The following is a 25,015-nucleotide window of genomic DNA, read 5'->3' as shown; positions in this document are numbered from 1 at the left end:
GTAGTCCCACTCTTGCCTTTTTGGAGCTGGGTAGACTACTCCTGCTCTTGGCTGCTGGAGGATGATCAGTCATGTTAAAGTCAGGAGGAAGTCTCCCATTGCTTTTTTTTGTTCATCCATGGTCATTCTATTTCTCTGCTTGGGTATGAAAATATCTCTGAAACAATGACCCAAAATGTAAGCTTGAAGCAAAACCAGTTCTGAACTTATGCTATCTTTAGATCAACCCTCTTAATGACACAGCTCTAGTCTTGGCCCATTTTCTGGTTTGCATCCATATTTATTCAGTTAATGATTTATTAATATTGCTTCCATAAAATGAATGTCAATACCTAAATAATTTAACATTAGCTAAAAACATAACAAAGAAAACATTTGACTCCAGGGCTTTGCAAAATGTGGAAAAATGTGCAGTAGTATGATTTTGTCTCTGCTGCCCTTCAAAATGCCTGGGATCCATCTTGAGATATAATTAGGAATATTTCTGAATCAAACAAAGATAAAAGAATAATAGCCAAAATGTATTGCTTGTTCCTTGGCAGAGAAGTCTAAAATACATATCACTTCAATTCTGATAATATTCTACTCCATCAACAAGTTTATGGAAATCGTGTTTCTTAAGCTTTTTGTCTTGAGGCTAAAATCTCTGCAGTGAATGTAGGTGCACTGCTTTTGAGTTAATTAAGCAGAAAATTAAAAAAAAATACCCTGGCAATCATTGATTCCTGTATTTAAAGTAACTTTATGACTTAAGGCTGCAATCAAAGATCCTGGGAAGGAATGTCAGGAACTCTAGTATTTTTCAAATTGTCCTCTCCAAGAGCTATTCTTACTTCCAGGCAGGAAACTCCAACGAGTGAACCATTCTGTTAGCTTAAATAAATGTTTAAAGCCCTTTCTTTTCAATTTTAGAAAATAGAAAACTGGGGTATGCTGCAAAATGGACAGAGCAAGAGAGATTATAAATTCATTCTATCCCCAGCTTGTAATCTATACCAGCCAGGGAGTTAGAAGAGATTACTCGTTCAAGAGGGAAGGAGAAGCTTAATAAAGAGGAAAAAGAAACAAATTAATTACATTGCTCCGTTTCATTTGCTTAAGTTTCAAGAACATGTATTTAAAGCATCCTAAGCAGCATTGCAACAGTGCAGCATTGCAACTATAGTGACTATGCTTGTCCAGAAACAAACAATCAAAACAGAGGTCCAGCCATAATTCTCAGCTGATACTCATGCCTGTTACTGGCAATAATAATAAAAGTTGGAAGGGACCTTGGAGAGCATCTAGTCCAACCCCCTGCTCGGGCAGGAAATCCTATATCATTTCAGACAAATGGCTGTCCAGTCTCTTCTTAAAAACTTCCAGGGTTGGAGCATTCACAGCTTTTGGACGCAGGTTGTTCCATTGATTAATTGTTCTAACTGTCAGAAAATTTCTCCTTAGTTGCTTCTCTCTTTGGTTAGTTTCCATCCGTTGCTTCTTGTCCTGCCTTTAGGTAACTAGAAATAGGAGAAAATGGACGTGATTTTGGGAAGAAATCCCTGAGGAATGCAAAAAAATCTGGAAAGGATTTACAGAAGAAGAATGGAGCAAATATGGTGCAAGAAATGTATAGTATGTCAAAAAAAAAAGCAGCATGCATGAATGAATACTCTTCTGATCCAAATTATAAGAAAATCATACATAATAATCAGTTTATGTTTTGATTCCTCTATTATTGTTGCTGTTTTTCTTTGAGTGGAGAAATTAACATCCAAAAATTCCATACAAAAACTAGTTCACAAGTCTGGAGTGATTCCTTTACTCCATTCTCTGCGGAACTGATATCAGCAGACACTATACAATCCTATAGTTTAGAGCAATCTTCCCAGCACCACACTCTTCAGGTGCGTTAAACTGCCCTTCCATTATGCCTACTAGAGCTGATTGAAACTGTAATACTATACATATGGAAAATATCAGATTAAGAAAGGCTGAACTAAGGTATGTGTAGGCTCATACATTATTTTTCTTTATATGAATAATTATTTAATTATATGAGGAAAATTCTATAGTCGGATGCAATCATATGCCTCCAGTCCTACAAATAAGTAAGTGTGTTTTTATGCACTGATGACCCAAAAATTGCAGTCATGAGAAATTCAGTGAGGATATATGCTAGTGCCAGGTCCAAAGGGAAGAATGGGTGAACCAAGCCACACTTACACCTATTCAGGTACATTTATTGTATCCCCCCATATTCACATCCATAAGAGATATCCATTATATGGTACTATTAAATGTGATAAAATCTTCCCAATAAAGTTAATAGCAGAATCATGAAGCTCTCTACAGCCTCTCAGGTTAGAGTTAAACTTGAAACTTTTTCATTGGCTTCAGTGTGAGCCCTTTTTTCCCCACCAGGGAACCTGATTAGGAGGAAACGGCTGTTCAGCAGATCCTTCTTTTACATGCTCTATTTCCTTCTACCATGACTTTGCAGTGATGATTAAATATTTTCTGCCAACAATTAAATATAATTTTCCTAGAAGAGAAATCAGGAACAGACACAGTTAAATGCTCACCAAAAGAACTTATGAAATAGCCATCTCTGAATGCTTTCTTTTAAAAAAATGAAAGGAACCTTAAAACATGACTAAGTAAAATGTGAGAACTAGTTTGGTGTAGTGGTTAAAGCATCAGGCTAGAAACTGGGAGATTGTGAATTATAATCCTATAGAGTTATAAACACAAAGCCAACTAGGTGATCTTGTGTCATTCACTCTGTCGCTCGGAAGTAGGCAATGATAAACCACTTCTGAAATCTTGCTAAGAAAACTGTAAGGACTAGACCAGTCACTTGAAGTCAAAACTAACTCAAAGGAATAAAAAAAGTTAACTGTTCATTATATTTTGATTTTCTATAACCTCTTTCTATAGCTTCTTTATAATTAACAATATGGCTAACTATAACAAAATCCACATTAAAAATGCTGACCCACATAACAATATCACCTAAAATTGTCAAATTGGGTTATGAGAAATAACAAAAAGCACAAGAAAAACTGTTTCACAAAGTCATTATTGCAACTGAAGCATTCCTCCTTGAAGCATTAACACAGCTACATTACTCATGCAGCTGCTTCAAAGATTGTCCCCACCTATCCCTATGCCATTTTACTTCGTTGGCTGTCCTAGTGGAATAATTGTCCATGCAAGGAGAATAGCCTTCAAAGTAATCCTGGATGTCAAACTTCCCTCCCTACAGTCTATTTCCAACTGGACTGGAAACAGTTAATCCCAGGAGCAAGAATCTAACATCTGTGATATAAAGTGTATTAGAAAAACATTCATTACAAAAACATCTATGGAATCTAGAGAGTACTCTGCTTTCAAATGAGAAAGCTAAATATGCAATCTAAAATGGCAGAGCTCATGTCCATCCCATTGCAATTTTCTACTGTGGGGGAGAGGCACTTGTTTCTTTGTTGAAATGGACTGTCTGCATTTGTTCATTGTTTTGGTAGTTACCATTCCATGTATCAGAATGAGAAATAAATTTCACAGTGGCTGTGAAACTTGCAAATGATATAGTTGCTTTAAGATTCCAAGGAAGTATATTTTGCTTGCACTACATGCTTTTTGAAATAATTTTTCCAAATGTGTTGTATATTCCTATTGTCATCAATAATAACCATATCAAATTGACTTTTTCTACATCACCAATTAATTAATTTATGTAGCTTTGATTTGTTGGTTATCATTCTTGCAAGCATTGTGGGACATATAAAATAAATCTGCATCAATCTTGGGTTTGTTTTTTTTAACATTTCTGTTTGGATTCCTTTTTACCAGATTTCAGATTCTATAAACTGCAAATGCAAATTTTATAGCCTGACAGCATTAAAGAACAGATGGGACGATTCAAAAATTATGAAAAGCATTAACTCCTTTTCCACGCTCCAAAAGTAACTCTTGTCTCCAATTTTATCCAAACATTCATGTTAAATATTTCAAGCCAAATAATGAAAATTGAGATAACTATTAACTAGCTATTAGCTAGTTATCTTTAACTAGTTATTACCATTGTATGCAGTGATAGTGATACTCAAAAGCACGTGCACATTTATGATACTTACTACTTTTCCTAAGATATTTCATAAAGATTTCCATATGTTATAGCAGACTTCCATTATTACATTTATTCGCTTGTGATTGTGAGACAAATCTTCTCATTTCAATCAGATTTGATCTCTTTGCTCCAGAGACATCTGCTCAAATGGAATAATTAGAAAAGCAAAAGGCAAATTGTATGCATCCATGCTTTGCCATTCACCCTGTAATGATTTTTACAGTGGGGTAAGGTTTCCATATGTGCATGTATTTATCTTTTAGAGAAAAACTGCAGCAATGCATTTAAATTCCTTTTCTTCACAAATGACTTTCACAAATCATTTGGACTCTGGTGTAGCAGATCAATATAATCATTTCCTTGTAACTTTGTTGGTTAAGAAGTGAAATTTGAAAATCATATGCCTTTTTGTTCCTCCAGCCTGTGTAAAATATTGTTTATCCAGATAAATGCTACATTTTGGCTTCCTTTACCACATGCATAGGATATGGTGATTTTATTAAGCTTAGCATACTCTGCTTTTTTTTTTTTTTTGAAGTACATATGAATCACTATTAATTTCTCATTCTTTGTGAATCCTTTCTTTGTGAATTACCCTCGTTACTATATTACTATATTAATCCATGTGAGGGATAGAGAAATGTGTGTGTGTGTGTGTGTGTGTGTGCGCGCACATGTGTGTCTTTCCTGAACAATTTATTCTTATTCAAAACTTTAAGTGATTAATGTTAGTACTTGGTTGCCTTTTAGAATTTCTCTTGAATGAGAAGAACATAAGTATAACAAATATCCATATAGAATTCCATTCAATCTCAAATTCTAAGCCTGATTATTTTCTCTTTGAGCTAAGTACAAATTAATCATGAAATTTGCCATCCATGTCCAATTCTCAGAGGCTGCCTGGACAAATCCCTCCATATTTCTTGGCAAGGTTTTCAGAAATGGTTTGCCATTGCTTTCCTCCTAAGGCTAAGAGAAAGTGATTAGCCCAAGGTCACCCAGCTATTGCCTAAGGCAAAATGGTCTCCCTATTTCTAGCCCAATACCTTAGGCCAGTTTACTAATTAATTATTATAGGCTTTTAAAGTATAAAGAAGTCTGCCATTTAAAGAATGAAAAATAAGAATGGTTTCTGTATAGTGCATCAGTAAATTAGATTGAGACTAAAATATTTAATAAATATTCAAAGTTGACTATGCGGGTGGAGTGAGTTTGAATGTGATTGTATACATATATCAAGGACAAATCATTTGTTGAGATGTGTGTATGTGTGTGTGTAAACATTGATCCTCTGAATTTGCAAGTGCTGTACTTCTCAGAAATGTTTTCAAGGTCATTCTTAGACTTTGTGCTTTGTTTTTGTTTTTTCTTAGGCTGCTTATTTGGAGCCAAATTTCATGACAAGCCTTTGAAAACAAAGAGAAGTCTCTCCATACCAAGATCAAAATATGCTTCCTTGAGACAATTTACAAATAATCTGCTTATTCGTCCAACTCAATTATGTGCCCCTGAATTCTAAAACAAAAAATAAGCTCTAATCACCTTATAAATAATCTGGGAGGAAAAAATAAAAAACATACCCCAAAGCAATAACAATAAAACTTTCTACCCAGGAACTTGCTGCGAAAAAGACAATAATAAAAAGAACAATAATCACATCCCACAGAGGGGGAGGAGGGAAGAAATACCATATTATCAAACCAAAGTGGCTTTCCAGAGAATAAAAAGATGAAGTGCTAACCTGGGCTTGGGTATGGAACCCTTTTCCAAGAAGGAGGTGCACTGGCAGCAAAGGCATGCACTTGTGACAAGGGTGACATTCCTTCAAAAAAGGAAGTCAAAAGATGTCCTCCCTACTAAACGTTTTGAATTGATAGAAACTGCTGGGAGAAGCTGGTCCTGCAGGTATCCAGGTCCTGAGCTGTGTAGGGTTTTTAAAATGACAGTCAGCACTATAAACTGGAGCCTGAAGTCAACTGGCAACTAATGCAGTTTTTGCAGTAGTGGCAATAACTTGGGCAAATGCATGTGGAGCAGTTTCATTTTAAGATATATTGTAATAATAATATAATTCATTCAGCATATACCTGTCCTCAACTGGCTCAGGATGCATAAAAGTCAGATGTAAAGCTGAAATCTTTAAGCTGTTCTTAAAGTATGTGAATGTATATCTTTATGCATATTAATTGAAAAATTGAATTCTCTTTTACAGACAAGTGGTAAATAAAAAGGAGATTTATGTATCATTGTTGCACTAAAGTGGGAATAATAACTAATTTGAACATATAATTGAAGATTAATAATAATAGTAGTAGTAAAGTTGGAAGGGACCTTGGAGGTCATCTAGTCCAACCCCCTGCTCAGGCAGGAAACCCTACACCATTTCGGACAAATGGCTGTCCAGTCTCTTCTTAAAAACTTCCAGTGTTGGAGCATTTACTGCTTCTGGAGGAAGGCTGTTCCACTGATTAATTGTTCTCACTGTCAGGAAGTTTCTCCTTAGTTCTAGGTTGCTTCTCTCCTTGATTAGTTTCCACCTGTTGCTTCTTGTCCTGCCTTCAGGTGCTTTGGAAAATAGCTTGATTCCCTCTTCTTTATGGAAGATTCTTTATTCTCATTTAACTCAGATACTTTCAAATAATAGAAAAAATAATCTCAAACCAGCACTTATGGTAGACTATTGACTATTTACAAGATTATTTTACTGCTCTATATATAGAATCTAACTTTGGATTCCACATTTGTACATTCAGGGGATAAATCTTTGTTAAACAAATGGATTTATTCCAATTAGTGTGAATCAACAAGATCAAAAAATATCATGGGTTATGTTCACATAATACATGAAGAAAATTGATCCTGGAAATGTGGGAGAAAGGAGAGGGTAGACAAAAACAGAACAAATGAATGAAATATGAGGCTTTCAATGGCTATAAGACATGAAAGCTATTTGTTCCATCCCATATTGAATGTCACATGCTAGAGAACATGAGTTTACTTCTGGTTTACTCATGCCTTACATGAATAGCTGTTCCACAGTCATCTAGTCTGCTGCAGAAGATAATCTGGACTGATCCAATAAGGCTCTGTTTATGCTTTTACTGAGCCGTTATTATATTCTGATATAGGTAGTAACAAATGTCTATATTTTTGGCCTTCTAAAGGCATGAAAGTGGCCAGGTAGTTTCAAAGTGTTAGAGTAGCATTATTAGATGAGTTGTGAAAAATTCGTACTTGGAAATGGCATTTCAATCAGATTTAATACTTCCCGGTAAAATATCAGAACCATAATTGCCTGTCCTAATTTCCCAAGCTTTTTGAAGATTAGTTTTCCTAAGGCAAGTTGGAACATAGTGTAGACACGCAATACTCACAAAAGTTATAAAGATGGGTCAACAGTCATGGCAAGAAGAAAAGGAAAATACTTTATTCAGTCAAATATCAGCATATGATACAGTTATAAAATATAACAAAAATCTATAGAATTAAGGCAAATCACTAAAACTATGATCCGAGTAAATCCTATTAACCTATAAAAATGAATCTAAAATATCTAACTGAATGTATTAATCCAGTAAGTATGTAACTGCAAATGGGGTAAATTATTCTAGTATTTTGGGTTTCATATTTATACTATACCACAAAAATATGTATATTTCATAAAACTTACTCAAATTGTATCTAATAACATAATTTACAAATCACAGATTTTATACTCTTGGGATTAGTCAAGCAGTTTTCCCAAAATCTACAGGCAATCTACAGCATCAATTTTAAGCAACATTCAAAACATTTTTGTCAGACAAAAGATACCAGAAATAGCATTCATCTGGATGGCCTAGGCAATTTACTAATAATTGTGTTAAATAACATGCACAAATATCCTGATTCAAGGGGCACTACAAAATAATAATAATAATAAAAATAGAAAGACTGTGGCAAAAGCAAGCAAGGGTAGTACCAATAGTCATAGGCTCCTTGGGTGCAATCCCAAAACAACTGGAGCACCACTTGAACACAATTGGCATTGACAAATTCGCTATTAGTCAATTGCAAAAGGCGGCCTTATTAGGAACTGCTTCCATCATGCGACGATATCTGTAATACCATCAAACATCCACATCTGCCTATCCCAGGTCCTGGGTAAGGATTCGATAGGTAGACAAAATGCCAAATCCAGTCTGAACATCTGGCTGACTGTGTGATGATCGATAATAATAATAATAATAATAATAATAATAATAATAATAATAATAATAATAATAATAATGAGCAGCCATTTCAAACTGGCCAATTCCTCAAGGACAAAGCTGTTCATTAAAAGGGATTTTCATATAGTCTTTTCCAAAACAGCAGTAGTTACGATATTGAACTATGCTAATGTCATCATTTGGGTATTTCAGTTTGCCTCAAATATCATTTTAGGCTGCGATTCAAATAGAGTTCTTGGTGCTCTCTGAACTTTGTTGTTGTTTGCATACATTTTGTTGCCTTTGTTAAATCTTCAGTGCTAAAGAACATGGGCTTTGTTCCATGTTTATATACAGTACCTTGCCCTGCCAATGTTGATGGGGAATAATTTTCACCTTGGTAGTTCTTTGATTAAGATATTGTTTTCTGCTTGATTATCTGTCTTATGCTAATCTCTGTTTATCTGAGTGCTGGTTGCTGGAGAGGATAGTCTTTTTTGTTTCCTTCTTATTAGCTTCTTTTAATTTTTTTTGAATGGTATGTAAATGTGGTCTATTTCTATGTGTCTATTGATGGTTAATTTGTCTGAATGCCAAGCTTCCAGGAATTCCCTGTTGTTATTGGATTTAACTTGGTCTAGGATGCTCACAGTTTCGCAGTTGAAATTATGGTTCTTGTGTTGTGATATGAAGGAGTTTTCACTGTGCCTTACTACTTGGTGCTCAGGAATGCACTCTGCTAGTCTGTTACCTATCTATCTAAAATAGTGGCTGTCACAGTATTTTGTAGATGACTCCCTTTTTTTCTTTTTGGGCTACTGGATCTTTTAAGATATTTTGGAGGGCTTTAGTTGGTTTATATACTACAGTGATGCCATATATTGGAAATAATCTTTTGGTTGCTTCTGAGATGTTTTTTGTTGTGTACTTTTCATCACTTGTATTGATTCTGCTGTTGTGGGTGGAATGGCCAATGGCTATCCATTTTGTTGGAAGATGTTGTATAGGCAGTCTGTTTCTTTTTTATGATGTGCTGGATTGCTGCAGTGTGAATAATGTTCTTACACAGCTCTTGATAAGGATAGCCAGGAAAGGTTGTGTGCTATTGTTTTCTTCTTCCCTTGTGTATTTTACTGCTTTGAATGTGTTGTTGATTGTTTCGTGTGTCTTCTCTGTTTGTTGTTTTTTTATGATGATAAAGTTGTCATCTATATGCTGGATATGTACTTTTGATTGTATATGCTGGATTTTCTAATCATTGCATTAATCTCTGCTATATATTATGACAGTGGTGATCCTGTGGGTGTTCCTTTGGGTGTTCCTCTGATCTGTTGGCATTTTTGTCCTGAAAGTAGGCAAAGTTTGATAAAGTTCATGATTCTGGGTATTTCTTTCTTAGTGTATTTGGCTAGGGTGGGTTTGTTGTGTAGTACTGCTGCCATGGATTATTTCACTAATTAGTTCTGGGTCTATGGATTTAAAGAGGGCTGTGGCATTGAATTAATCCATAATTTCATATTCTATTTTGGTTTCTTTATTTTCTGGAGGCACTATAGTGGTGGGTTGATAGAATATTCTGCCTGTGAGATAGCCACGCTTTTTTGTAAGTTCTTTGTATGCTGGGGTCCCTGGTAATGATACAATTCGACAAAGAGATATGTTGGGTTTGTGTATTTTTAGGTGTCCATTGAAGTGTGGGTGGATGGGTCTATTGCTTTTCACCTGCCACTGTCTATCTTTGGTGATTTGTCCTTTCTTGGTTCAGTCATTGATAGTTTCTTGATCAGGTTATCTAGTTTCTATATTGGATTGGTGTTTCTAGAATGTGGGTTTCTTTGACTTGTAATTATTTGGCTTTTTGTATGTATAATATTCTGTATTATGTATTCTGTATATTCTGCATTGTATTTTGTATGTATTATGTTCAGAGAGTAAGTACCAAGATGAACCCTTGAAGGCAACAGTATTAGGCTTTCTGACTTTCTATAGCAGTGGTTATCAACCTGTGGGTTGGGACCCCATTTGGGGTCGAACAACCATTTCACGGGTGTCACCAAACAATGCAGTCCGCCATTTTTTTCCCCTTTTCCTTAGCTGTGCTACTCCCTTTTATTCTATTGGCTTTTGAAAGCCAATAGAATAGATTCTCTTGAATAGAGTCTAATTCTATTGGCTTTCAAAAGCCAATAGGAATTGTCCAGGCTGTCTCTGCCCTGCTGAGCCCGCCAAAAGTCCCATTCTGCAAACTTTGCTGCAAGTTGTCAGCAGCGAAGGCAAGCTATCTGGAAGTTTCCACCCCTCCCTGCTGAGCAACTACTAAAAATGTAAGGCCAGGGGTGGGAGGTGGGAGGCCGGCGGGCGCAGGGAGGGTTGCTGGCACGCGTGGGGCTGGCGGGTGCCTTACCTCCCTTGGGCTGGGCCAGCTGGTGGCCCAGCCGGTGGTCGGCCTGCTCCGTCTATGCTGCTTGCCAGATACGCCTCGGCTGGCGCAGGGGGCGGCACCATGCATGTGCAGTGCTCCCGGGCAGGGAAAGTCCTCGACTTACGACTGGTTGGTTAGTCCTCAACTTACGACTGGTTGGGTAGTCCTCGACTTACAACTGGTTGGGGGTCGCAGCATTAAAAAGGTTGAGAACCATTGTTCTATAGCTATTATTGTCTACCTGAACATGGCTATGGCATGGTCATAGTCTAGGGATCATATTACTTCCTATGAATATCCTCGTTAATTCAACTTATGGAGAATAACATTTTCCCATTTACTTATTAAATTATTAAAAGAAATTAGAGGGACCAATCCAACAGATTTTATTTTTAACCAGTAGTTTTGATTACTGAGCCAAACCGGTTTGAACTTGTGTATTTTAACTTCCAACTGCAGAACAATATTTCCTTCATGTTGCAATACCTTGGAAGGATTCCATCAATAATTTCAGTGCATTCTAAAGGGTCATATCCTGACCCTTTTGGCTTGACATATTATTCCAAAATAGTTTAATAATTTAACCGGTTGCAGCTAGTACCCATTTAATGTCCATCTATGAAATGTTGGGCAAAGACCAAGGATAATTGATCCCTAGAATTTCCTCTGTGAAAACTCTGCAGGGAATTGAAAAACTCTCCTCAGCCTACAAAAGTCAGTGCCAAAATTGCATCATCATATGCACACAGAAAAGTCAAAATGTTTGTGTGCCATTTTTGCTGATGGTGGTAGTAGGATAATTTGCCAATTTATCTAAAATTGACACTATATTTATATAAGGATTAAACAAAAATGGGGCCAGGACACAGCTCTGCCTAATTCCTTTACCTGTCAAGATTTTATTTATCATGAAGTGTTTGGAAAAGTAGAGTGTGCAGTGGTTAGAATGCAGTACTGCAGGCTAATTCTGCTGACTGCTGATTGCCAGCAGTTAGGCAGTTCGAATCTCATCAGGCTCAAGGCTGACTCAGCCTTCCAAGGTCGGCAATAGACTGATTCTGTAAGCCACTGAGAGAGGGCATAAAGTGGTATATAAGTCTAAATGCTAAGTACTAAAATTAAAAGCCAATGTCTATCAGTGGGGGATTCTTTCAGTCTATGACCTTGGCAAGGAGGAATAAAAAAACATTTAGCATGTCTGAGTTAGTCCAGAAGAATCAATTCCAGTTCCATTAATTATGGCAGTGATTGACAAATGGGTCAGACTGCTACTAATCGCAGCTTGGCTGCTAAACTGTTGGAAATAGTTGTTGGTAAGAGAAGACAGCTGAGAGTAGGAAGGAATATATCTTAATAAGCTGCTAAAACAAAGAGGTGACTAATGCACAAAGAGAAATATTAATCTGTGTGCTTCATTGATAAAACATGCATGCATCATTGCTCTCTGTTTTTCAGTTATTGCTTTATGCACTTATGATACAGAAGATCAATTCTGAAAAGCATCATTGCTGTAGGTTCAACACATGGGAACTTATGAGAAGCCAATTTTTTCTCTTAATTGTGCTGTGGGCATAAGAGACATTTCCGTCTTACACTCCAATGGACTGCAACTAAAAGGCTAGTTCTACATGCAATTGTTCCCCTCTGAGCTTCACTCTAATAGTGGAGAGCTCCAGATCATATGGAACTATTTATGTGTACTATACATGAAATCTCCTGACCACTAGGCACTCTTGCCACAAACATGGAAGCATCTCTTTCTGGAAAAATCTTTTTAGAATCACAGCATATCTTTAGTGACTGAGGAAAGCAAGTGTTTGCTTGCTTAGCAGAATCTATTCTGACATTTGGATTGCTTGGAGCAATGCTTTCAAGAAGAAATTAAAAGGAACTAATGTTTTGTATGTCATAAAATGAAGAGTCTAGCTTTCCTTTGAATCTGAAATAGACTTTAATGGCTCACAGAGTGTTTGTGAGCCTAAAAAAATAATCACAGGGAACAATAGCAGATCCAATGAGAAAGTTTAGTTTTCAACATAATTTTCAACATTTTCAACAGAATAATACAAACAAGCTTATGGAGTTTAGTTTCATTTAAATACAAGTACAGACTATAAATTTAAGATATGCCCCAAAACTGAAGTAATAAATTTAGGCTGGGTGGGAGGGCAATGGGACAGTGATTTTAAATAAATTGCATTATGGCATAAGCTTAATTACAAAGGCAGATTTGAATTGCATCTGAAAACTGAGCATACCTATTTTTTTTCTACCAGTGCATGCCAAATATTATGTATGTGATCATGACAACAGGATAATTAAAGAAATTTGGATGATTCATAAATTGCAGTTTCTCCCCAGTTATGATATACTATTTATAGTTCCATCCAGGAGTAGAATAACAGCCACATTATGAGGGTAAATCCATATTCAAACAGTCCAAGTACTCAAAGATAATTGAGTGTGGACTTTCAGTCTTAGAGAAAATTAGTAGGTTCAGGTTTACAATAAAGTTTTAGTAGGAAAGTTTTGGCACAAGGAGAAAAGTCAGACAATTCCAAACATTCTGGTGAACAAAATTGTATTATTATGAAGCGAAGACTCATAATAATACAATTTATGAGGAAAATAGATTTAAATAGGTTTCCAAACTTTTAGAGAAATGGGGGCCTTAAGACCTGACCACCTAAGTTACATCTTAATAGTATAACAGTTATGGAACTGGATAAATCAGCAGGAAATCTAATGCTTTTGAAGTGAGAGGGAAGATTTTTTTTTCCCCCTTCTTGCCTGTAGCAAATATATTCTCAGAATTTTTCAATTGCCTCACTTCATCCAGGAATTAATGGTTATCCAGGATGTAGTTACTGGCCTGATAAAAATGGAACCAGAAGCATTCTCTGCCCAGGGAAATAGATCTATAATGGAAACTCTCAGAGATCTTTTAACAAGAGGCATTGAAGGATGAAACGCTAACAGTAAGAGATGATAACATACAGCCCTGTGTCATGCTTCTTGGCCTTTCGTGCCAGAAGAAACGTATTTGTAGCTGAAACTGTAAATTGCATCCTGTGGCCCAGCTGGCCAAGGGGAATACAGAGAGGAAGCTGAGCTAAATAATACTGTATAAAGGCGCTGCCACAATTAAGCTCCAACTAAGCAGCCATTTAAGAAAGATTCCAAATATAAGATTCATATATAGCAGTAAAGTATAGTGTAGTGTCGTGTCATGTACTGTCCTATCCTATCCTATTGCATCACATCATAGTTTTATATTTTTTTAAAAGTAATTTTAAATTATTTGATTTTTTTAATGTATAATATAATACAGCATGGTACAGTCTAGTACTGTATATAGTTTTAATACTGTGGACCAGAAATTATGCTCCAAAAAATAAAAGTGTGATGGCTATTTTACGGCAATTGGCTGGGGCTAAATATCCTTCAGGTTTGTTTGAAAATACTTCAACTTCAAGCATCATTGTTCAGATGTCTTTATTAATATTTAAATTTAAAATTTAAACCTGAAAAGATAATCGGCTGTCTTGGGAAATTTCAGAACATATTAACACTACTGTATTGTCCTCATGCTGTCTTAACATTTCATCTCATTTTTGAACAACATTCACGCTATATGTTAAAATGCATGCCTAGTCCTAAATAGCATATTCACAGTCTTCTCTTTGTTTTGGTTTAGTATTTTTTTAAATTCAGCCTATAGAATCTATCGTGACTGTAACTGCTAACACACAACGGTTTTCTTTCTGCTTCCTATTATTTCACAAAAAGTTGAAATCTTACATGGGATTCATGTTAGCAACTTAGCTGATGAGTACAATTTTCCAATAAATGACTCTTGGCCAAGTAAAACAATCCGTGAATAAGAAATAGTTTGAATTCCAAATTTGCTTTAATTCAAAACCTCAGTTTGAATAGCAGGTTAATTATATTCTGTGATAATGAGACACATACTCTGTGTCTATTCAGCAAAGAAACCTGATTCTAACCTCTGCCACCAATAACTTAGCCTTGCGTAATTACACTTTAATTTAAAACCTTACATTTTGCAGCACCAGGAAACATGAAAAGCAGGAGAAAATGGAGCTGTAAAAAACAAACCCCCCTTTTTCCCTGGATTGCAAATGAAACATACTAGGATGCATCTACACAAATATTCTTGGTTGAAAACAGCTTCCGTTCTCTATTGTCCTACAGTATCAACATTGCTGGAGACATGAATCTATATTTTATAGCTCTATGTAGCAACTACACTATGGTTCTATCCTTTTGTACATCACCCACATCTAAAACAAAGAATAACAATGAGGATAAGGATGTGCTTGTTATTTTTGTATTTCTCATGTCTGTGAAGGGAGAGAGAGAAGCTTCTCCCCCTTCTCGACCAGCTGTAAACAAGCTAATTATTACTTTATGCTCTTTATTCCTTGATCCCAAGCTTGTCACAAGGTTGGTGACAATGAGGATGACCATGGGTCATCTTTAAACCGTGACTGAGTCTTTGAGAAGTGAAAATGGTCATAATATTGGAAGTATTAAATTAAATTCTGAAAGGGTTCAGTTTATGAACATGACCCCATAATGCCCAGTATATGGGAATCCAAATGGATAAACAACGTTTCAGACTCTCAAAAGGATTACACCTTTTCTTCACAAGAAATTCTTCAATCAAAATGGTTTATTTACTAGCGTCCCACCTGCAGTTATTTTTCCATCGAATTTACCTTTTATATACACACTAATGAATAGCAAGATGCAGGACATGTCAAAATAAAGCATCAGGGAGCAATGACAAATGTAGGAAGGCACAGAAAATTGTTTTATTCCTATCTGTCTCCTTCAAACTCTCAGGGGACGTAGGTTGAAAACAAATAATGTTTCCCACTGGCGCTTCAGAAGCTCAAACTAGAAACCAGGCAACCATTTTAACCGAAGAGATCAGCCAGCTCCCAGACTGGAGTTTAATATCCTTTGAAGCTTTAACTCCCCATGCAGCAGACCTGGACCTCTTTAAATACTGGGGGGAATAGCAGAATGATTGATGGTGAATTTTCTTCGGACTTCTACATTTTCTTCATCCAGGGCTTTGAAGCTTTGGGACACCTCACTTGTGAATACTTATTCCTCAGGGGTTAGGCTTATTGCTGAGGAGACTAGGATTTCCCCTCATCTCAACCCATGTGTATGGACTGTTTAAGCCCCAAATGTTTTTTTTTTTTTTTATGAGGGAAAAAAGGACATTAAGGTTACTTTACTGAAAATTGATGAAGCAATGAAGTGACAGTAGTGGAAAGCAACTAAATCTCGGGAAAATACTGTTGACCCGGATTTGGAGGACAATATTAATTGTGAATACGTGCAGGTGGCCCCGCTATCTCTGGCCACTTGCAGAACCATGAATGCAAGGACAGCAAAGGAAACACCCAATGTCCTAACCTACCCAGGAACATATGGTGTCTTAGGGGAACACCTAAACCACCCAAAAGGTAACATATAGTGTCTTGGGGAAACACCCAAAAGGGCACAGTTTTAGCTACTTCTGCTTTCTTCCTTCTTATCCACAGTGTGCCAGCCTTAAAGGGCGAAGTCTTTATCTTATGCGTGTCAGCTTTGCTGGGTGAATTGCTTATGTAATCAAAGAAAGTATAAGAATAAGGCTTTTCTGATATTTGGGGCTTTCCTCTCTTTTAGAGAAGTCTGTCTTTGTTCAGCTGAATAAAAACGTAAAGTTTGAAGGTAACTTCTGGTTTCCTGTATTTTTTTATCAAGCAAAATCTCAGAATCTGCATAGCAATACCTGCCTTCTCTGAAGGGATACCTGTGGTCTGAACCAGGCAATTCTAAACCAGATTCATATTTTGTAGTGTGTACTATAAGTAGTACACATATCTGCAATGTGTATTTCTAGCTTTCTGTATAGTCAATATCTCTCCAAAATTCATGGTGGCTGAATTTAATGTCCAGTAAATGAACAGTTACAGGAAACACACCGCTGCTTCCTTTTTATAAAAGTGAGTGCAATTCTCCTCTCCATCTCTATTGTCTACATGTCTATGGAGATTCTCAGTCATCCAGGTCATGGTTGTCCCAAAGGTGCTTTTTCAAGGGGCAACTGGACTTTCTTGTTTTTCTTTCAAGACATTTTGCTCTATTGCCTACAATTTATTCTCAACACCAAATTTTATGTAATTAGAAAAAAAAGTGTCTCCTTGCGCAATATGGATTAAAATCACACTTTTCAGATCACCTTTGCAAATACTTTGCAGATTTTAGGAAGGATGAGTTCCACTGCAGTAGAAACTTTTTGCCTGAAGCTATTCCAGTACACAAACCACATGTTCCTTTTATGCATGAGAAAGAAAGCAAAAACAGTCTGTCCAGGGTATTTTACATTTTATCACAAATCTGTCAAAAATTTGCAGTTGACATACTGTAATCACTGGGCACACTCTGCATTACACATGGTCTGCCTCAGCATAATTGATTTTCATGTGTTATTCTATTGTGCTTTACAGTTTCAGTAATACATAATAAGGCATACAAAACTTTACACTCCTGAAAGTATTTTTAAAATATGTATATTATTAACAAATATTTATTTATTCCATTTATAGCCCACTACAATCCAGCACTTTCAGCATTATACTGAGCAACACATATTTATAAATTACAAGGTTTTTCTATACAGAGCAGCATGGTGTCCTAGTGGTCAAGATGTTTGCCGCCGACTCGGAAGGTTGAGAATTCAATCTAGGCAGCAGCAGATGTTGTCTCCTGGGCTGCAAAAAAAAAAAAAAAATCAAATTGCTGCGAACTCCACATAAGCGTCAGGAAGGGCATCCAGCTAGTAAACATTCAGTTCCATTCAATTGCCCAGACACTATACCAAATAGGGACTATAGGGTTATAAAATAGAGTTTTTCAATTTCCTAGTTCCCCAATATCTGACGTGGACCTTGTTAATCCAGGCAATGTCCAAGCTGGCATGATTGTCTCCATTTGTATCACTTTTATATCCAAGGTAGATAGATAAAGTGTTAGGGAGTCTTTGCCCAAGGACCCCTACAGGTAAAGTAGATACCATCTGGGTTTCATAGCCTGGTCTTCTGCATCAAAGGGCAGTGCTCTAAACACTATGAAGGCAGAAGAACATAGAACTTAATTTTGATCATTAGCCAATAAAAATGCAATCAATAAAATGAACAATACAAAACTATAAAAAAATAAAACTGAAAGTAGACTTGAAAGAGTCCCTTGGTGCCCTTATCCAATTACTCCATAATAAATTGACTCTTGATGAAGCAGAAAACTTGGAGTCCAAAAATGATTATTGCAAACTAATCTGATCTACTTACAACTCACTCTTAATAGACTCAACAGTGGATAGTGAGGTTCAAAGAAAACATTATCTTGCTTTCTAAACCAGTTCTTTCAGTGTCATTACTATCAATTTGGTGGAGCAGCTGCCTAGAAAGATGAGCTGTAAACCAATTTTGCTGACCTTCCAGCAATACATACATACATACATACATACATACATACATACAGCTATGTATTAAAAAATTCTGCATTAGATATCTCCTGCAGCAAATATAGATTGTGAGATTAATTGATATATTTTACCTTATACAAAGTAAAGCTATTGTGTTCACTTCTCCTAGACTGGTTTTCTGTGTATTTAATTTATAATCCATTTAAAATGATTAGTTTTAGTAATTCATTCCTACATTTGGTAAGAATGAAATGTTAGCATTCTACGAATTGTAATAAAGGTTACTTATAGCATTTATGTTGAAGTCTAGTGTGTTTTGTGTGGCATGTGATTGAATACATTCATAAGCAAATAGATGCCAAGTACAGCTCTGTATACAAAGATAGGGAAAATTAAAATTTTATATCTGATTAAAAAGTGGGAAAAGTACATTTGTATGAAGGCAACTCAGATTCACTGTCTATCTCTAATTTAATATTTCTTCTCTCTCTCCCTCTTCCCCCCCCCCTCTCTCTTTCCTTCTTCTGTAGTACATAGCTTTTCTCCAGCAAATCAACATTCATATTGTGTACTTTCACTTGTCTTCATTCTGTCTGGGTAGCCCTGAGATATTCCATATGTGTGGCAATAATGTTTAATCAGCATTCTTTATGCCCTTAGGCACAAATAGCCAAGCTATCTTATTGCAGAAGCAAAAACATCTGTCTTTTATGGGCCAATGTTCCCTTATAATAGATTGACCTTAAAACAGCCTATCCAGCATAGTAAGCAATATTCATATTGCAGGAATGCAGTTGGCACTGTGTGCCATCTGCAGCGGTATTAGGATATTTAAATTGTGGGGAGGACCTTCTGCCATAATGGAGTTATGTGATGCTACTGAAACCACTAGTTTTAAACAAGCATCACTTGGCGGATTTATCTTTTGTTTCCCATTGTTCCTTTTTACTCTGGCGTGTTTGTATTTGTATTTTCCTTTCCATCAATGAATACATCACAGGTCTATGGAAATTTCATCTTCTTTTTGCTTCCGTTTCTCTCTCAGAGAAAGAGAAAGAATATTGCTTTAATATTATATAGACCATAACACTGCAAATCACTAAATTAGCAAACAGGACACTGTACAAGAAGCTGGTAGTGATAGTCCTATCATACTTCAGAAGCACAGATTCTCTAGCAACAACATCAACACTAGAATTAATCTGAACAAAGGAATGGCTTTGCACATTTAATTAACCACAGTGGAATATATTGATGGTTGACAGTAACAGAACTGTGACAAATCTGTCTCCAGCAGAGGTTTCCAACAGTTTTTCAGACATAAAAAGTTCTGTTATTTTCAGCCCAACTGTTCAAAAACAGAACAAATATGGGGGTCTTTTGATTTGCTTTCTGGTATCTGAGATTTAAGCACTGGCTGCCAACATATTTGCATGGATGGGAACTGGGAAGGATTGCTAAAAGGAAAGTGCTATAATTGCTTAATTTTAAGTAAACACATTTACTAAATTCCTAAAATAATGAGTTAATTGGATCTTATATTCACTCAGACAAATAGCTGTTAGTTAAGACTGCCTAGTTGTCTGGTAAATTTAGCCCTCTTGGTATATTAGTATCTCTCCTCCCTGTCTTTCTCTCTTCCCTTCTCCTCCTCTCCATATTCTCCCCCCCTCCCCGTTTCTTGTTATTGCAGCCTTTTCATCTGCAAGGATATTTATTTATATTGCACTGGTAAGTTAGTTGCAACATGCAGTCAGTACATCAATTAATGGAGGCACTTTCTTTTACATGTATTGTGTATACTGTATATATTTACCGGAGAGGGGGAAATATTCACAATGGTTTCAATTGAAGTTGACATCTTTAAGTTAATAAACTGCAGAAGCTGGACACTGTATAGGATTTTTGTCTAAGTGTGTGAGAGAGAACATATATTTCTATCTGCTCTTTTATGCTTGAGTGACCAACTTAAATTCAGAGTCTTTCAGTTACACTAGTATAAGGGTAAAATTAATTTAATCAAGCAAGCTTCGCATAGAGCATACATTTCTTTCTAAATGATTGAAAAATTTATATTCTGACATCATGACTGATCATTTAATATAAATCCTTTGCAAGTTCCATTGCAATGTATACAAGACAAACTGTCCTAGCACAATAAAATAGGAGTTCAAATAACATGAAACTCTGGGCTAAAAACAATACCCAAAAAGCCTTCAAAAGTCTCTACAAAAGTAGCCACAGAATTATAATTGTAATGGGTCAGAAGAGGAAAGTAACTAAATACAAGGGATGTGATCAGAGCAACTAAACTTAATACTACATACACTGAACATAAATCATACCTAAATTAATTTTGTCCCTTCCCAGGGTTTGGAGTGTGCCTACTTCCCAAGTGCAGCCTGAAAAAAAAAACACCCGGTTGTAATTTATGTTGTTTCCCCAAGAGGATAATATTTCATACTAATAATGTAGTCCCTCACGCTACACAGTATTTACAGAAGATCTGAATACCTTTCTTGCAGGGGTTCTCAACCTTGGCAACTTTAAGACTTGTTCAACTCCCAGAATTCCTCAGAAGTCCACAAATCTTAAAGTTGCCAAGGTTAAGAACCCCTGGAAGACACAGCAGGTATAGCTTCCCTTTATCTTCCCCTTGAGCGGTGCTTGTAACAAATAGAAGTGGTACATGTGTCCAGGAAAACTAAGGTTGAACTGTGCCAAAAAAACCAAACCACTCTTATCTCAGCTGTAACCTTTTTATTTTATTTTATTTTATAAACAATTTTTATTATTTTTCCATTTTACACCAACAGAAGCTTAACAACCAGCTGGAGATATGGTGGTCAATTACAAAAAGAAAACAATAACATATATATATATATATATATATATATATATATATATATATATATATATATATATATATATATATATACAATTCACACAATATTTCTTAAAACTTCCCTATCTATGTAGAAATTATAATCAATTAAATTCAAATAAATTCATTCATTAATATATCTAAATATAAATTTCCTTAATCAATAAAAACTTTCAACCGCTCAATATCAATATAATAATCAAATTAATACAATCCTATAGCCAATTCATTCTTTAATATGTAGCTATATATAAATTAAATGCTTAAATCAAAACCAACGTTCTCTATCTATTTAAATTATTGGAATCTCATTAGTACATTTCTAACACAAATTTTCATTAAGTATATTGCCAGATATAAATTTCATTAGTCAATAATCTTTTACGAAAGCTCCTTATCTATCCCAAAGATCCTGTTTTAAACTTTATTAATTTTTCCAAATATTTAAATTTAAGCTAGCCTAATTATTTAAGTATTTCAGGGTGCCCAAATTTCTCTTATTTAAGCATATTAGCTTCAAAACTAAATTCCTACATTTCTCAACTATATTTCTTTTCTTTTTCAATAATTCTCCAATTATTAATTCCATCTCATTCCAAAACAAAAACCACAAATGGGAAAAGAAAAAAAAAGAAAAACATACACACAAAAAAGAACACATATTCTTGCTATACTTCAATATTAAATTCTAAATCATTTCATAATAGCCTCCCATTTAACACAAACCAAATCCCAGACAGTCCAAATCATTATAAAACCTTTACCATCCATAATTATCCTCTCAAATTTAATATTTATATCTTATTCTGGGTTTCCTTCTATTCCAAATAGGTTTCCATAGTCGAGCCTCTAGTTTCGCAAATAGCTCTCCCATTGTCTCCTGCCACACTGTGCATAGGAGCAAGAGGTCTCCCATTATCCATTTTCTTAGGCTGGTATAAGATTTATAGTCATTCTGAAAAGCTCATTGCAAAACGTCATTTTCCCATCTTTTTCAAGGTTGCATAAACTTTAGTTGAAATCTGGTTTTGGGTATAGTCCTTTTTAGTCAAGTTTTGCTCTTCTTCCAATAGTTTTTCCTCTCTCAGAAAATCAAATGGTATCTGCAAATCAGCTTGATCTTCTGAAGTAAGCTCCTCCATTTCCATATTATAGGTCATCTGACCATTTATATCAAGGCTTTTTCCCGGTATCGATTGCAAATCCAACTGTACATTTGCTTCTTCCATCTCAGTAAACTGAGAGCAAGTCTTTTAAATACAAACTACAGTTTCACTTAAAGCTTGTGCTTGACTTTGTCGATGTAAAGAAATCTCCTTTTTACAAGCAATTATCATCTCCGTATACTGTAAGATCTTATCCAAAATATATTTATAAATAAAATCTGAATGGGTTTCCTCCATTTTTATCATATTTGAAGACATTCTCTTTTGGGGGGAAACTATATTTAAACACAGTCACTCAATATCCATCTCCTCCCAAATTTCTTAGTCTATTTCCTTTATGCAAATTCCAAGAGAAAAGAAAAAAATAGCAAGAGCAATATGTAATTCCAGCAGATGTCCCCCAATGAGTAATCAAAGTTACAAATAATCAGTCTTTTTGGAAAACATAAAAAATAAGAAAAAATAATACTCTCCAGATGCATAGCTTCTTAAGTCTCTCTAAAAGAAAAATTTTGGGGTCTCCAAAGTATTCAAAAATAAAATCAGCCATTAAAACAAAAATAGGTTTCGTCCTTTTCTTAAGCTTCACTTCCCCCCATTTAAAATGCTGCTTCAACAAAAAGGGGAATAATTCCAGAAAAAAAAACTTTTCATAGGAAAAAAAAAGAAAATAGAGGTAAAAAAAATCCCACCGAATCTTCCACGGTGGGTCTGCTTGCTTAGATAATCTTATGGCTTAAGGTTGGCACAGCTAAATGATCAGCCATTTTACTGGCCGATCTTTACCCTGTCGGCCAAAAGGAGATACTCAGGGCACAGAGGACGCCACCGCTTCTCTGCAACTATCCGAGAAGCCTCCTCAATGGTAGACACTCCTCCAGAGCGTCTTTTTGACCCTCTAAGGCATCTACTGGCAGGGGAAACTCGATCAGCAAAGGGACAACGCCCTTCGCTCGACCGCACCGCCATGAAATCGGAACCGGAAGCCTCAGCTGTAAACTTTTAAAGGAATAGAACATTGCTTTAAGTTATTACTGATGATCGGCAGCAGCAGCAGCAAACCTTGTATGATGTCAAAATGTACACAAGTCAGAGCCCTCTTTTCCTCCTTGTTGCAGATGTCCCCTGTAGTAACTCTAGTCCTTCAAAGGAATATGACTAGAATGTTCCTTTGAACATGACCCTCAGAATCCAAATCAATTGACCAGCCATCCGGAGACAGCACCAACCGTCAAGCCCCTCTTCCCCACCCCCAGCAGTTTATCTTCCACCTTCTACCTTTGACCTGATATAAATTTCCCAGCACAAGGCCCATTACCAGCCTCCCACTCACTCCTGACCTACTCTCCAACCATCTAATGACTCACACCTAGCCCATCACAAGACACAAACTTGACATTCCTACACCTGAAGCCCTTATATAAATAGAACACTGACAGACCCTAACCCTAAACGCCACTGAAGATGTTACCTAGCCTGGTAACGAAATGTTTGGAAACCAACCCTCAAGCTCAGAGAATGAACCTTCTACCCTCAAACATGACTAGTGCTAGTTGAGGAAATATATATAGAAAAGCATGCATAAGCCCCACAGTTAAGACACTGGGATGTGCAAAGCTCTTTTTGCCTTTACCCTTCTTCTCCCATCCCGTTTCTTCATCGCTTCCCTCCATTAGTACATCCATTGCTTCAGCTGCATGCATAGATGGTGCATATTAAAACGCACATACTGTATATCTTTAAAATGACAGGTAAATGTAGCTGGTTTCTTACTAATCACAGATCTTTCACCAAGCCTACAATTAATTAAGTGTATCAAATAATTTACTGAAAGCTAAATGATTCTCAGTGGAAATCAAGGAATGAAATCCTACATCTCTTAAATATATTTTTAAAAACTTCATCAATCCGAATTGTATTTAACATTCTTTGGTAATTGAAAACCATATTTATTTCTTTGGTGGGCCTTTTTGAAGTCTGCTTCAAATCTGAAATTGATACAGTGGGGAGATTCCAAATGTGAGGACGAAAACCTTCACCAACCATGCTGAAATAGATTTATGTCAAAGTTATAGAAAGTTTCTGCGTTCACAGATTCTTTTTCCACTACCATTCAATTGTGTCTGATTCTTGAAAACTGCATAGACTTCTGAAGTTCTCACTTTCAGAAGTGGTTTGCCATTGCCTCATTTCTAGGATTGAAAGAAGTTGACTGGCCCAAGCTCACCCAGCAGACTTTGTGCTTAAGGCAGAATGAGAACTCATGGTCTCCTAGTGTAATCACTATACCAAACTGGCTTTATTACATTTAGAAACATCATGGACCTAAATACAATTTGATTTATTGTAGATATGAAAAAAGAAAAGATATGAACACACAAGTCATCAACTGTTTTGTTTTGTTTTGTTTGATTGTTTCTATTTCTGTATTAATACTAGAACTGAGGTATTGCTAATCCTGTGCTGGTTTTGCATTATATTATCTCTATGAAAAGGAACAAGATTAGTTTTGGTGAAGTTTAGTCCGTCATTAAGTCAAAAAATAAAATGTTATTGTGGAAATCATTTTGCATTAAAAGCAATGTTCCTTCCTAATACCAAACCCAAATAAACTTGGACTTATTTTCCCAAGTAGATGGCAATATTCAACTTTCTTTGCCTATAAAGAAAGCAGTGTAGGCCTAAACTGATACTTGGATGAAATCTCAGGCCATGAATTTTGCAAACTAATC

The 25,015-nt window shown here is 35.9% G+C and overlaps 1 protein-coding gene across 3 annotated transcripts in view; it reads left to right on the top strand.

Annotated features, from left to right (window-relative positions):
- The window catches only part of JAKMIP2 (janus kinase and microtubule interacting protein 2), a 95,143-nt gene that overhangs the window by 22,205 nt on the left and 47,923 nt on the right, over positions 1 to 25,015 (top strand). The gene's annotated exons all lie outside the window — the stretch shown is intronic.

The sequence above is a fragment of the Crotalus tigris genome, unplaced genomic scaffold, assembly GCF_016545835.1.
Source record: "Crotalus tigris isolate CLP2741 ecotype Arizona unplaced genomic scaffold, ASM1654583v1 scf7180000017568.12009008, whole genome shotgun sequence".
Classification (NCBI taxonomy): domain Eukaryota; kingdom Metazoa; phylum Chordata; class Lepidosauria; order Squamata; family Viperidae; genus Crotalus; species Crotalus tigris.
Note: the sequence above shows the minus strand (reverse complement) of the source record. Positions and strands in the feature narration are given on the sequence as shown.